Raw genomic sequence first — 15,777 nt, forward strand, 5'->3', positions numbered from 1 at the left:
CCATGTGTTGAAAGACACAAACACACACAAAAGCATGTCTTGGGGCTGGAAAAACAACTTAGCCATTGAGAGCAAGGACCATGCTTGTGAGAAACTGAGATGGTTCCAGCACCCACATCAAGTGGCGCAGAACTGCCTGGTACTCCAGTTTCAGAAGTGTCTGAACTGTACTGTGCATATGCATAATATTTAAAATAATAATAAAACATCAATTTAAGTAACAACAAAAGCAACAATTCAATAGATATCACAATTCAAATATGTGATTAGTCACCATGAGGAACATAGTCAACCAATGTTCAAAATAAATCCAAGGGATTCAAGACAAATTGTATGTTTCTTTTAAGCCTGCAGGCATAGGTATGTAGATATATAGATATACTACAAAAGCATTTTAAAAATAACAGTTTAGTTTTTTATTTCTATGTACATGGACCATCTTAATCTACAAAAATATATGGAAAAAAATCTTCAAAATTGTTTCAAGAGTTAAATATTTTTAATGAAAGAATGCTACTTAAGGAAATCTTACTATGAAACTATTGAAACAAATACTAAATTCATTGAAAAATAAACCTGATTTATATTATATATTTATTTATATCTAGCTTAATAAATATGAGGTCCATCTAAACCATATGATCAAACAGCATCAAGAAGTAAAGGGACTACTAGCAAGTGTGAAACTCCTGATGGGAAGTAATACTAAGCACAAGGCATCATTTACCAGGTGTTCTTGTTCTTGGACTCTTTAAAACTAGTTTACAATCAACAGCTAGTTTAAGTGGGGCAGAGAAAAGAGCCTGTACTTGATTCCACCGGAAGGAAAATTTCTGACAAACCCAGAATCTCCCTCTCTCTCTCTGAAATGTCACTTTACAAGGAGGGGTTGGGTAGTCTAAATTAGAAGAAATCAAAAGAGTTAAACAAATGTAAAGAATAATCTCTGATGAGATGCTGGTTGGGCAAGAAAGCCTGTGCACAATGGTCTAGAAGACCTTTACAGGACAATTGGAGAGATATAGATATGTATATTAGATTGCACTGAGGAGACGCCAAAGAGATGGCTCATCAGTTAAGAGCACCAGCTCTTGCAGAGAACCCAGGTTTTGTTCCCAGCACCCACATAATGGCTCACAACTACCTATAACTTTAGTTCTAGGAGATTTGATACCCTCTTTTGACCTCCACTGGCACCAGACATGCGCACATACATCTAAGTTTGTTTTTAAAGATTACACTAAGGAATTACCATGTTGAGGAAAATGAACAATAATAGTAATTTATCCATGCGAAAAAGTGCCCTTGTTTTTAGACAAAGCAAGCCAACATATCAAGGGTAAAGTGTCACACATCAAGAGATTAGCTTCAAACGGTTCACCCAAAAAGAATAGGCATTTACAAACAAAGCAAATACAGCAAACTATCAACAAATGCTGAATGGAGAAGATCAACACATGGCTGTTTAGCGCTGATAAATTTTTCTTTATGCTTAAACTGTTTTCATGCTAGAAAGCTGGAGAGAGGGGAACTAAAGGGCTTCAGTTTTCCAGACCGGGAAAGATGTAACCTAAAAGCTCAAGTGCAGAAAGCACAGTGCACTACCACAGTGCAGCACCTACTAATAAGGGTTCATCCCTTTGGCAGCATCAACTAAGGAGCAACACTCCACCTAAACTTAAATGATTCAATCTTAATATGTAATTATTTAAGATAAGCCCCTTGACAGCTAGTTCCCTCAAAACAGACAAACCAGGGGTATGACTAGGCAACCACTCTGCAATAATACCAAATTCAACCTACTTCAAATGTTTGTATTCTAACCAAACAACAAAACAGTCTGCAAGCAATTCACCTGTTAACACTGTAAATGTAACCTCTTTCCTATAGGTTATTACAAAGACAGTCAACTGGGGGCTGGAGAGATGGCACAGTGGTTAAGAGCAATGGCTGCTCTTATAGAAGACCCAGGTTCAATTCCCATCACCCACATGGCAGCTCAAAACTGTCTTTAACTCCAGTTCCAGGGGATCTGACACCCTCACACAGACATCCTCACACAGACATATACACAGGCATAATGTCGATGCACATAAAATAAAGCTAGTAAATTAAAAAAAGAACTTTGCAAAGACAATCAGTTATGAGTTTCCTTCAAGGTGTAATACACCAGTGAAATTTGCATACTATAATTGAGTATTTGTAGTTACATAAAGCTTCAATTATGAGAGAAATTTATCAGTATTTTCTTCTGTAAAGAGCCCCTGAATTGCTTACACACTACAGTATGGTACTAAAAGGAAAATTTTCTGTCATCTTATTAACTAGTTAGTAGCATTTTGCATAGATACATAAATCATGACAACAAATGATCACTTCCTGTAGCATTCTACACAATGACTTTTGACATTAAACTCTGAAATACTGCATAAGATAATACAAAATCACTAAATATTGCCACATAATCCAGCAACAAAGTTCGTAATAAGGAATTCTCGAGCAAAGAAAACCTAACTGTGAGTTCCCCGTATATTGCAACAACAAAACGCAAAACTAAAACATAACCTCAAGAAATATGAAGTCTTGTCAGGTATTTCTTTTTTTCAGTAAGCTGGCAAATTTGTGTTTTTTTACAGTTCAAACACATAAAAGGATGCTCAGAGCCACTTTTTCACAAGTAATGTCTTTGAAAACTAAAATGACTGGGGACAAGGCTGCAATCAAATACATCCAACGAGGTAAGTCATAAAGTGTAAACGCTATCTATCTAGATGTTTAGCATTTACAACCGGGGCAAACTCTTCAGCCAACCTCATTCTCTAACGCACTTATTTTTGCAAGACGGAGAAACGCAGTCCTCAGAAACATATCTCATATGTGAACTAAGGGCTTCCTCGATGACCACTTCCATGACCTTGGGAAGTTACACCTTTATCTTGCTGAGCCTCAATTTTTCATTTTTAAAGCTGGCTGACTGCATACTCGTCTTGTGGAGCTAGGAAGATGAGACGAGTTGACATAAAAGTACAGGGAGCCAAGTGTGTGCACCTCGAGAGAGCTGGGCCCACCTCTCCAAGATAAGGGGAAGCCAGCCACCTTCATCAATAACCTACTTCACCGTCAACCCAAAGACTTTGGGGGCTAAAAGCACCTCCGTGCCAGCCTCTCTGCGATCAGCTGGTTGCAACCTTCTGGTTAGAATAAAATCCCCGCGGAGTACGAGTCTGACAGTTTCCCAGCCCACATCGCACTGACCTGGAGGCTCTGAGGTCAGCCCTAGCCTAGCAGGGCTATCCGCCACCCCCGACCCCCCTGCAGTGGAATTCCCGTCCCTGGGCCCAGCCGCACGCTGAGCCAGAAGCACTTACCGGCCGCTGGGCGGGGATCGCGGATCCGAGGGCCGAGAGGAGGCCACCGAGCTGGCCCCTCCGCCCCCGCACGGCCTGTCACCGCGCCCCCCAGGAGCGGCGCCTCACTGGGCCACGGAGGCCCGAAGGGCTGCAGCAGAAACCGGGCGCGGGCCGAGGAACCAGGCCCAATCTGCTTCACATGGGGCAGCGGGCGCGCGGCCCGGGGCCTCTTTACCGCTTCAGGATAGCTGCAGCCCCGGGCCCGCGGGGTAAGCTGGGCCGATGAGGAGGAAGCCACGGGCCCGCGTCGTCGGGGGCCGGAGAAGCAGCGAAGCGGAAGCGCCGACTCTGCCACTAGATCGTCCGCCGTGTGTAGTCTTTGTCGCCGGCTGCGCCACCCGCGAACGCCGCGCAGCCCTCGCCAGGCGATGCGGCTGAGGACAGCCGGGCCGCCACTACACAGAGACCCGTGATGTCTGGCGTAGCACGGCGGAGCACGTCACGGCGGCTCGCTCGTGTGCGCGCAACCCCTCGGCCCGCCGGGAGCGGAACCCGACGCATCCGCGCGCCCGGCTGGGGCCAGGGAGCAGGCGCCTGCGCAGTGTCGGCTCGCCGGCGCACAGCCGGCTCCGCCCACCGGGGCCCGGCCCACCGACGGCGCGACGTTCCCAGGTTCCAGACGGAGTGCGCGCGCAGCCGAGCCTCTGCGTTCTGCGCCTGCGCAAAGTGTGTGCTGCCAGAGACGCGCAGAAAGGGCTTCCCCAATGGATGGCGCATCGCAGAGAGGCAGTGACTGTCTCCCAATCCTGGCAACTATCTGCCTCCACAGATTTAACAAGCATTTAAAGGACTTTAAAGATCATTGGCCTGACCTTAGACCACCGCCTAAAATCACCGTCGCAAACCAAATTTTAAGCATTTTCTGGTTAGCCTAGTACGTTATCACTTTTCCGATTTACCCCGAGATGACTTGACATCACACCCCCGGACCAAAAGATAGTGAAATCCCTTTCACCAAAGCCTTCCCTTTCCCCCCTCTTAGCCCAAGAGATAAAATACAGATTAACCAGCGGGCTAGCTAGCCCTGGAGACCCTCTGTGGTGTGACCTGCACCCTGAGGTTTTTACACCACTCAGAACGGCAAAACACCTTCTCCGCCCCATCTCCTCCTCGCCTCCAGTACCCCTTACAGTTTCCTGTACCATTCCTCTTTGGTTATCAGTACAGTCTGATCTTTCCCGCTTGAGGCAGATCACGTTTCCACATCGGTATTTGACATGAGGGAGATGGTAGCTGACACACTACCCAAACTGTCGAGGGAGCTGACCTGACCACAGGCTCCAGGGAGCAACTGTTGAGGATTATCAACACGTCTGTGTCTCCTTCCAGAGATATCAACCGCAGAAAAGCAAGGATGTTTGCTCCAAATATGTAGCGCTAAGGGGAAAATCAGTCTATTTCCATTACAAGGTCTTGTTTTTCAACTTATGTATGTTTTGGCCGGAAGCATCACCTCAGCTCCCTAACATCCCTTTATACAAAAAGTCTGGATTGTTTGCCTGGGGGCTTCACCCCAGCTCCTAGCATAAGCTCCCTCCCCTGGGAGTTGCCTCAGTCAAAACTCCACCTCCAAACGCCCGCTAAACGGTAACCCCTCCCCAGGGAAGGTCGAGACCACCCCTACAGTCTATTTAAACTGCCCCCCAAAGAATGAACACATAGTCTCCTGATTTCACTTGGTCTCCCCTTCTTTCTCTCTTCCCCTCTCCATGTTTCCCCCGGGACTCCCGGAAGCACTCCATTAATCATGGGCATCTTTAATTCAGTCTGATTGGGTCTGATTGGGATTATTTACGTCGGCGGAGGAGAAGGGGGCTCGTCTAAGAGAAAATTCTTAACAGTGTTTGCATAAAACCAAGTTTTTTGTGAACCAGAGAGATGGTTTGCCCGTCATGCCAGCCTGACAACCTGAATTCCATCCCCAAATCCATGGTGGGTTGTAGATGTGCGTGTGTGTCTGTGTGTGTCTATGACTTTTCTTCTTAGATATTAAATCTTAAATTCTTTCGGTTTTTTAGTATATATGATCACAAATTGAGTTCAGGTGTGGTGGCACATGCTTGTAGTTCCAACATTATAGAGGCTGAAATGGCAGGATCCTTCGGGATTGAGGTCAACCTATGATATATAACAAGTTCCAGGCTGGCCTTAGTTGAATAGTAAGATCCCGAATCAAAAGAACACAATTTTTGGGGACTGGAGAGATGGCTAAACAGCTAATAGCTCTGCTCTTGCAGGGGACCAAGTGTCAATTCCCAGTAGCCACATGGTGGCTCATAGCTGTCTGTAACTCCAGTCCTAGATGATGCCTTCAGATCTCTGTGAGTTCCATGCATCCATGTGGTGCACAGACATGCAAGCTGGCAAACACCCATTTTCATAAAAATAAATTTAAGACAAAGATGAGATAATTGTAACACAGAATTACTTGCACTGTGGCCGAGGTAGCAGTGGAAAAGGTGTCATAGTTGCGCTTGAGGAAGTAGGGGAAGGTTTCAGACAAAAGGCATGATACCTGAATCTTCTGTTGCTGTATGACAAGTTCCATAGACTGCCAGAGGTGGTATTATATACCTGCATCCAACTACTCAAGGAGAGTTCAAAGCCAGTCAGGGTGACATAGAGAGATCACATTTTAAAAAAGAGAGAGAGGGAAAGAGAGAGAATAAAAAAGAAAAATGTAGATGGAAGTTTCTGTCCCACCCAGTCCTGCAGCCGTGTAGTCCCAAAGAAACACACAGAGGCTTATAGTAATTATAAACTGTTTGGTCCATTAGCTCAGGTTTATTATTAACTTGCTCTTACAACTTAAATTAACCCATAATTCTTGTCTATGTTTAGTCACGTGGCTTGGCACCTTTTCTCAGTGAGGCATTCTCATTTTGCTTCCTCTGTGCCTGGCTGGTGACTTTGTCTCTGCCTTTCTTCTTCCCAGAATTCTCCTAGTCTGGTTGCCCCACCTATAATTCCTGCCTGGCTTCTGGTCAATCAGCATTTTACTAGACCAATATGAGTGACAATTTTTTACAGTATACAAGAGCATTATCCCACAACAAGAAAAAAACAAATTTGATGACTTCATTTAATACCTGTTATTTAGCTCACAGCGTTGAGGTGAGAATTTTCCACCAAGAGTGTCCCAATTGCTCGTCAAGATATCACAGGCTAAAATTAAGAGATCAACTGGACTGAATTCTCATTTGAAAGTCTTGCAGAAAGTCTGCATCCCTTATGAACGCTATGGGCAGGATTCAGTTCCTTGTGGTTCCAGATGGAGACCCTCATTTCCTGGGATTTCTTTTGGCTCCATGAAGTCACTTGCATTCCTATTGCCTCTACCCTAGCTACCAACAGAGAATGCTGTGTGTTGAATCTCTTCCTGACTTCCTCTTTTGCTACAAAGCAATAGAAACTGTATGTCTTGCCTTTTTCTCTGTTACTGTGATAAACTATCATGACCGAGGCAACTTAAGAAAGGAAAAGTTTATTTGGGCTTACCGCTCCAGGGGGATGAGTTCACCCCATCACAGACAGCAAGCATGGCAGCATGGGAGGCCTGGAGGCTGGGGCAGCAACTGAGAGCTCACACCTTAAACTGCAAGCGGGAAGCAGACACAACAACTTCAAATGCTTGAGTCTCTCAAACCCTCTCCCAGTGACACAGGTCTCCCAACAAGGCCACATCTCTCAGGCCTCCTCAAACACCACCAAACTGGGAACCAAAAGTTCAAAGGCCGGAACCTATGGAGGACATTCTCATTCAAACCACTCCACTGTGCTTTTAAAGCGTTAATATATCTGGGGGTATGGTTGATGGATAAAGCCCTGGCCGCCAGTGTTGCTAAACAATAATAAAATTGTAAACAGGGTTTTTATAATTAGGCTATGCTTATCTAAATAACATTTTATTAAAGACAAGTTAGTCACCGAACTTCCTCAGATGACTATGCATTATACTCATGTTACTAAGGGTGAGATGGGGTAAGTACACCAGTAGACAGGATCTTCAGATTCTGTCCTGGGAATGGCAGACTCTGGATTTGGGGAGACTGACTAGGACTCACACATACTATGATGGTTAAATGATCTAGAGCAAATTTATCGCGATTTTTCCCAGAGCAGGTAATGCCTGCTCTATTGTCACAAAATGTTAGTAGGGTGAAGCTTATTTTCAAACAAACAAAAAACTACAGTGCTTCCTAGAAGGAGACTTGCCCACAGTTATTTTAACCTAAAAATCAAATAATTTAAATAATCAAATAAATTAAACTTAAATTAATATTTACAGTGTTTCTCTCTCCCTCTCTAGAAGCTGTCTGAGAGGGACTGCTCACTGTGACTCCAGCCACTTCACCAACTATCAAAGTGCCTGAAAAGCAGACCCTGGTTCTTTGTTGAGTTCAGCCTCTCAGGAAAGCAGGAAAAATGAACAGGAGCCCAGTAGATAGATGTTCACCCATCAGGAAGCTCTGATGTGCATTGATGTAGACACACCCCCTTCTCTGTCTCCTCTGGATCCTCACATAGGCTAATAACTCTTGTCTTTACTTCCCTCTCACACCTTTTTCCAGATACCAGACCAGGACTTCCTTTTCTCTCCACATCTGACAGTGTAGATACACCCTCTGGAGAGATATCCCAACTGCCACACTAAACACCCCAAATTCACCTGGAAGAAGCCACATCAGCTGTTCTCCAGTTCTCCAATGACTCTTACAGGGCAGAAGAAGAAGAGGCAGAAATTGGCTAGGCAATTTTGACAGTTCAAGTAAAGTAGCCATTTTCTTTGTTAGCCAAAAGCCAAAACTTTTCTTAGGTGTCCTGGCAATCTCATTCTTGCTAGAGACCAGATATACCAAAAGTGCTTTGGGGTCCCAGGTCTCTGATGTGGTTCTTTAATGTCTCTAAAGCCATCTTAGACCATCACTTACCATAGCAACAATTTACGCCGGGGCTGGTGAGGTAGCTTAGAGGTTAGGAGAACTGGCCCCTTTTCTGGGGTTCAGCTCCTAGTATTCACATGGCAGCTCACAACCATGTGTAAGGCAAGGTCTGGGGAATCTGATGTCCTCTTCTGGCCTTCACTTCCACCAAGCATGCAAGTGCTGCACAGACAAAACACCCACAAACATAAAGAGGTTTCAGATGATCAACATCTGCTGTCTACATTTGGGGGGGAAAAAAACTGTAAGAGGGAATATTTTAGAAAAAGTCTTTTTCTATCAAAGTTATGGAGTTTTTTTTTCTGTCAAAGGTACTTAGCCTGACAATGACTCACATTTCCTGGAACTTCTCTTCCTCTTTGTGCCAATTAACTAATTGTGTAAGATTGTGAAGTCAAGTTCCGACCAACAGGGTTGAGTCAACACCTATGTCAGAGATTAAAGACTGAAGCCATTTTAACCAAGTGTGCTTGTCAGCTGTACTTGGATTCTGCGGTGGTTTGGATGGGAATGGCCCCAATAGGCTCATATGTTTAAATACTGGATCCCCAGTTGGAGGAATTGTTTGTTTGAGAAAGATCAGAAGGGTGGCCTTGTTGAAGTAGGTGTCACTGATGGTATGCTATTCCCAATGTGTTCTGCCTCCTGCTTATTATTTGAGATATGACCCCCTTATTATTATTGAGATGTGAACCCTCAACCTCTCCTACTGCTGTGTCTTTACCCTGTCTCCATAGACTCCAACCCTCTGAAAATATAAGTCCAATTAAACACTTCGTTTATAAGTTGCCTGGGTCATAGTGTTTGATCACAACAATAGAAAAGAAACTACCATGGAAGTTGGTACCAGGAGTTGAATATTGCTGTGACAAGCCTGATCATGCAGATAAATGAAAGAATACAGAAGACCTGAGGATTTTGGACTAGAAACATGATTGAATTCTGTAAGCAGGGCTTAATGGGCCACCCTACCAGGAGCTTGGCAGACAGTAGGACTGAGTACGGTGGACCGTGGAAGCCCCACTCAAAAGGTTTCAGTGGGGAAACAATAGCAACAGCAAGGCTGGAGACCATTCTTGTGACGTTTTGGCAAAGACTGTGGCTGGTTTCTGCATTTGTCCTAAGATTTTTCATGAGACTAAATTGGAAAATAATGGACTAATTTCTTTGGCAGGGGAGATTTTAAGATATCCTAACATCAAACCTATTTCACAGTTATTAATAATCTTATGCATTGTTACCCAAGACAAAATAGAGCAAGTATAGTTTGAAGAGAAAAAGAGCATCAGAAAGTTTAATGCTGGATCCAAGGCTTGTGCTGAAAGAGCTAAGGAGATTAAGGACGAGAGACCAAATCTAAAATGGAATTGGGGGTATTGCCCTCAGGGAAGACTCTACCCATATAAGTTTCCAACTTGTGAAAGGAAAAAGCCTAAGGGGTTTTCAGTTTTTCTGTCATTCAAGGGAGCTAGGCAGGCAGGCAGACATGGCAATGTTGTTCTCATGGCTCTGACTTTAGAGTCTTAAAGGATACAGGAGTAAAGAGGTTGTGAAATCTTCCTCTGAGGTTAAGGTGTGAATCCCTGCAATATGTGGCAGGCTGGCCTCTACACGGCTGCCCCACCCAGAGAGGTCATTTGTAAAGCTGTGAAAGTGGAGCCTCGATTGCACTGGAGACCCCAAGATGTTCGAGGTGCCAAAGGCATGGGATACCTGTCGCTAGAACCTACAACCTGGTGTAAGAGGTCCTGATCTCTATTTTTGAGCACTCAATACTCACATATCCACTGACTTTTTTTTTTTTTTTTGCGGGTTCCTCATGTCTGGTCACTTCTTCCTTGTTTTTTGGGGTTTGTGGATTAGCCTCATGTTCTCCTCTGTACTTCTGGTTCCTTCTCCGGCATTTTTTGGGGGTTAGCGGTCAGCCCCACGTTGGGTGCCAATTGTTGAAAGGAACACAGGCCCTTTGTTTGTCCCGGCCGCCCCACTAGCTTACACCCAAAATAATCACACAGAAATTGTATTAATTAAATCACTGCCTGGCCCATTATCTCTAGCTTCTTATTGGCTAACTCTCAAATCTTGATTTAACCCATTTTTATTAATTTGTATAACACCACGAGGTCATGGCTTACCGGGAAAGATTCAGCATGTCTGATTCTGGCAGCTCCATGGCGGTTCTCTGTCTGCCTTTTCCCCAGCATTCAGTTCTGTCTTCTCCACCTACCTAAGTTCCGCCCTATCACCAGGCAGTTTCTTTATTTAACTAATGAAAGTAACACATAAACAGAAGGACCTTCTACACCAGCAGCCAAAGAGTGGAACAAGCCTGAGAGAGAGAGAAAGAGAGAGAGGGGAGAGAGAAAGAGAGAGAGAGAGAGAGAGAGAGAGAGAGAGAGAAAGAGAGAGAGAAAGAGGGATGTGACAGGTGGGAAAGCTGGAGAGGCAGAGTCACCTAAGCCCTTTGACATCAGCCCAGAAGCTACAGGTTTTGGAATTTGCTCTGCTGGATTTTGGTTCTTCTTTGACATATTTCTCAATATGCCCTCATTCCTCCTTTTGGAATGGTAATGTATATACTATGCCATTGTATGTTAGAAGTATTTAATTTGATTTTTGATTTTATAGGTTGTTACAATTAATAGATTGTCTTAAGTTTCAAAAGAAACCTTGGACTTTTAAACTATGCTGGAACTGTGGAAGGCTATGGCAACTTTTGGAGTTGGACTACATGCATTTTGCATTATGATGTGGTCAGGAGCTTAAGGGAACTAGGGAGAGAAGTGTGATGGCTTGAATGAGAATGACCTCCTTAGACTCATATGTTTGAATACTTGGTTCCCAATTGGTGGAACTATTTTGGAAGGATCAGGAGGCCTGGCCTTGATGGAAGAGGTGTTTCATTTGGGGCAGGCTTTCAGGCTTCAAAAGGCTCATGGCATTCCCATTGTTCTTTTTCCTGCTTGTTGTTTGAGATGTGAGCCCCAGACGTTTCCGCCACCATGCCTTTGCTCTGCTATCATGGAGCTTAGCCCTCTGAAACCATAAGCTCAAATAAAAATTTATATTTATAAGTTGTGTTGGTTATGGTGTTTTATCACAGCAATATAAAAGTAGCTTATACATGTTCTAATGCACTCTTTTTACAAATGTGCACACACACACACACACACACAATTGCATTGCCAAACTATTTTGTTTTGTCTATGTTTTCCTTTGTACAACAAGATTACTCTTTGCTTCTAACACAGAGTGGAATTAGTTGCTAGAGTTACGAAAGCACCTGGAAATGTTGCGGAATGAAGACATGAGCAAGGTGTGACTGGGAACAGCTGGAGCTCCTTAGCAGTTATCTCAATGGTTATGGCCAGAATTCTGAAAGAAACACAGAAAGTAGTAAGTGGTGCAGGAGAATTGTCTGTAATCTGTCAATTATATTTTAAATAAATGCTGATTGGCCAGGCAGGAAGTATAGGCGGGAAAACCAGACAGGAAGTAGAGGTGATGTAATGAGAACAGGAGAATTCTGGGAAGCAGGGAGCTCCCTCTGCCATTCCTGCCCAGAACACCGAAGAAGAAACATGTGAGCTGACAGCTGAAAAAGGTACCAAGCCATATGGCTAACATAAATCAGAATAATGGGTTAATATAAGCTATGAGTTAACAAGAAGCCAGAGCTAATGGGCCAATCAGTTTATAATCTATAATCTGTGTGTGATTTTCTTTGAGGCTTGCCGGTTGTGGGGTACTGGGTGGACAGAAACCCAACAAGCCGGCCCTCTTGTTACAAGTAAGCAATCTAGGGGTGTAACAGATGGAAATAACTGGAATAACTGGTCAGAAACAGACATTAAAATCTTCCTTGCTGGGGTTGGAGAGATGGCTCACTGATTAAGAGCATTGACTGCTCTTCCAGAGATCCTGGGTTCAATTCCAAGCACCCACTACAGACTACTGTCTGTAATTTCAGTTCCAGGGGACCTGATACCCATGGCAAAACACCAATGTACATAAGATAAAAATAAATAAAAACTTCCTTGTTAAATAGAAACAAGAATGTGGTTGCCTCACATGCCCTGTTTCTTTATGGAAACAAGAATAGGATTACTGGTGAAATAAAATTGTAAGCAAAATATGGGACAGCTACACAGTTACTTTGGTCGGGGTAGTATATGTGTGGGTTGGCACATGTGTGACGGTGCACATGAAGATCACAGGGACAATCTCAAGCTTCATTTCTCAGACACCATTCATGTGGTTTTTGTGTTTTCTTTTTATGGGGGAGGGTCTCTCACTGGGGCTTCCCAAGCAGACCAGAGTGGGTGGCCAGTGAGCTCCAGGAATCTGCCCAACTCCTACTTTCTAGTGACAGAGTTACAAAACCCATCCCCCCTTTCTTTCATTCTTAATGCATATTTATGTGGGTTCTGGGAACAAGTCGTCAGACTTGCCACAAGCTTTGCTCATGGAGTTATCTCCCCAACCATTTGCAGCTGTTTTTTAACCACTTCAGTTGAGATACAAGAACAAAGGGATGACCTAAAGATGTCATTCACAAATAAAGGGAAAAAAAATAAAAATTTCAAAACTTTGCTGACTGGCATGCGAGGAGTGAGAAAGCGGGTCCAGGGGAGAACACTGAGAGCGTGGCCATGCTACCCTTTGTTTAAGAGCTCAGTATCAATTCCAAAAGATGAGGGAGATTAAGATATTTTCATTAAAGTTTCACGAGGCAAGGGAGATTAAAATATTTGAATTCCTTTACATGACAGTTTTGCAGGCTGAGGAAGATTTATGGGTTCTCAGCACCTAGAGGGTTAGCTCTCTTTTACAGAAGAAAAATCTCATAGTGGAATCACTGCTTTGGTGCTGGTACATCAGAATGGCAGTGCCCCTAATGGGGTGCAGTGCCCACCTGGGAAAGCTGCACACTCCAGTGTGGTGCCAACCCCAGAGAGCAGCCCTGAGGAACAAGCCCAGCAAAGTCTTAGAAGTGGGGTGGCCTGGCACCTTAGAGGTCCAGCCCTAGCCCTCTAAGAAACGAAGAACTACATTCCAGCTTCAAGGCTTACACTTTTCCTACAGGGTTTCATACTTGCTTTGGGCTACTTACACCTGGCTTCTGCCTTTTGGACTAGAATTGGTCCCATGTCACTGTTCCATTGTTGATACTTGGAACGGATCGTTTGATTTGGATTAGGATTGGACTCAGACTGTTGAGTAGGTGTTGGAGTGAGCTTGAGACTTTGGAACTATAGAGATAGTGTAACCAAATTTTGCACTGTATAAGGACATGAGTTTAGAGGACCCAGGAGTGGGTGGTTGAGATATTGTCCTTAACAACGTTACTTTTATTCTCTCTCTCTCTCTCTCTCTCTCTCTCTCTCTCTCTCTCTCCCTCTCTCTCGTTTTTTGAGACAGGGTTTCTCTGTATAGCCCCAGCTGTCTCAGTACTTGCACTGTAGACCAGGCTGGTCTTTGATCCTCCTGCCTCTGCCTCCAAGTGCTGGGATTAAAGTTGTGTACTACCACTGCCCAGCTTTTTCATTTATTTTTTTTTATTATTTTGGCTTTCTTTAACAAATGTAATTGTTCATGTGTGGTGCTTTAAATGAGAATGGTCCCCCTGACTCCTGGGTTTGAATGCTGGTCCCCAGTTAGTGGAACTGTACGGAAAGGGTTAGGAGGTGTGTCACCAGGATTGGGTTTCGAGTTTTCAAAGCCCACACCATTCTGAGTCACTCTTTTTACCACATGCTAGCAAATCATATGTAAGCTCTCAGCTACTGTTTGCGCCAGTGCCATGCCTCCCTACCTGCCCCCATGCTTCCCATCATGATAGTCATGGACGCATCCTCTGAAACTGTAAGCAAGCCTCCAACTAAATGCTTTCTTTTACATGTTTCTTGGTCATGGTGTCTCTTACAGCAATAGAAAAGTAACTAAGACACCCAGTAACCATACTGGGATGTGTGGGGGTGTGTAAGAGGTGCAGGTCATTAGGATTCTGTTTCAAGTACTTTGGGTTTTGTTATTGTTATTGTGTGTGTGTGTGTGTGTGCACGCAAGCAATGTGTTTATATGTGTGCTGTATGTGTGGTGTGTTGATATGTGTGTTGTATGAGTGATGTGTGCATATGCATGTCATACGTGTTGATATGTGTGCTGTATATGTGATGTGAATATATGCATGTTGTAAGTGTGATGTGTGGATATGTGTGTACATACATGCAATTGGGTTGCAGGAACATGTATGTGGAGGCCAGAGCTCAAGTACTTCTACTACTCTTCATCTTTAAAAGAACTCATTTTGTTAGGTTTTTAATTAATGTGTGTGTGTCACCAGCACACACATTCACACACTTGAATGCATACCTACAACCCCAGTACTTGGGAGTGGGGAGTGGAGACAAGGGCATCCCTGGAGTTCACTGGCCAGCCATTCTGGATCAGTCAGTGAGCTCCAGACTCAGGGAAAGATGCTGTCTCAAAAAACAGGGTACAGGGAAATTGAGGAAATAGCTAAAGGGTAAAAATATCTCAGTCTGGCAAAGCTTGCCTGCAACCCCCCTCCCTTCCCTGGCCCATGCTCAGTGTAGCAGGCTTTTTCTTTTGAGTCACCAACCAGCTCCCACATCATGACACAGAGACTTCCTATTAGTTATGAATACTCGGCCTGAGTTTACACTCATTTCTGGCTAACTTTTTTCTTTAACTTGTATTAGCCTGTTTCTCTTCAACTATGCTTTGTCTTGGAGCTTTTTACCTTTCTTTTCCTCTGTATATCTTACTTTCATTACTTCTTGTGTCTGGTTGGCTGGAGGCTGCCTGGCTCCTGGCCCCAGGAGTGTCCCTCTCTTTCTCCCTCATTCTCTTCTCTTTCTCTCCCTTTCCCTCCCCCTCTCCCACCGTCTCATGCCTAGATTTCTCCTACTTATTCGCTCTGCCTGCCAGTTCTGCCCAGCTATTGGTTGCTCAGGTGCCTTAGGCAGGGAAGGGAACAAACGCAACACATCTTTACATCATTAAACAAAGGCAGCAGCAACAAATGTAACACACCCTCACATAGTTAAAGTAATACTCTGCAGCACAAACAGATATAACACATCTTTACCGTTAAAATAATGTTCTACAACACTCAAGAGTAACGGCCTTAACAGATAGTTCCTATTTGAAATTTCAGAAGCAGGACTAAGGCCAGAAACTTACCCACTAGCTCGCCCTGATATCTTTCCCCACTTCAAGCCCTCACTGCCACAGTGCACAGCCTCCACTTGCTCTAAAAGACTGCAGTCCTGCAGTTCCAATCAAAAGGGCAACCCTGCTTCTAGAGATGCCTGCCTTCTATCTTTTACCTCTACATCACCTCCACCATCCTAATCTAACAATACCCAAGGACAACCTCTATCCTGAATACACACGTG

At 44.1% G+C, this 15,777-nt stretch overlaps 1 protein-coding gene across 2 annotated transcripts in view; it reads right to left on the reverse strand.

Moving 5' to 3' along the window:
• Positions 1-3,506, reverse strand: part of Map3k2 (mitogen-activated protein kinase kinase kinase 2) — an 88,509-nt gene extending 85,003 nt beyond the window's left edge. For both annotated transcript variants that reach the window (XM_048442542.3, XM_085700014.2), the window contains exon 1: positions 3,369-3,506. The gene's annotated coding sequence lies outside the window, so the exon portion shown is untranslated. The remainder of the gene's footprint in view (positions 1-3,368) is intronic.
• Positions 3,507-15,777: the final 12,271 nt, after the last annotated feature.

Source organism: Myodes glareolus, chromosome 13 (genome assembly GCF_982192425.1).
Source record: "Myodes glareolus chromosome 13, mMyoGla1.1, whole genome shotgun sequence".
Lineage (NCBI taxonomy): Eukaryota > Metazoa > Chordata > Mammalia > Rodentia > Cricetidae > Myodes > Myodes glareolus.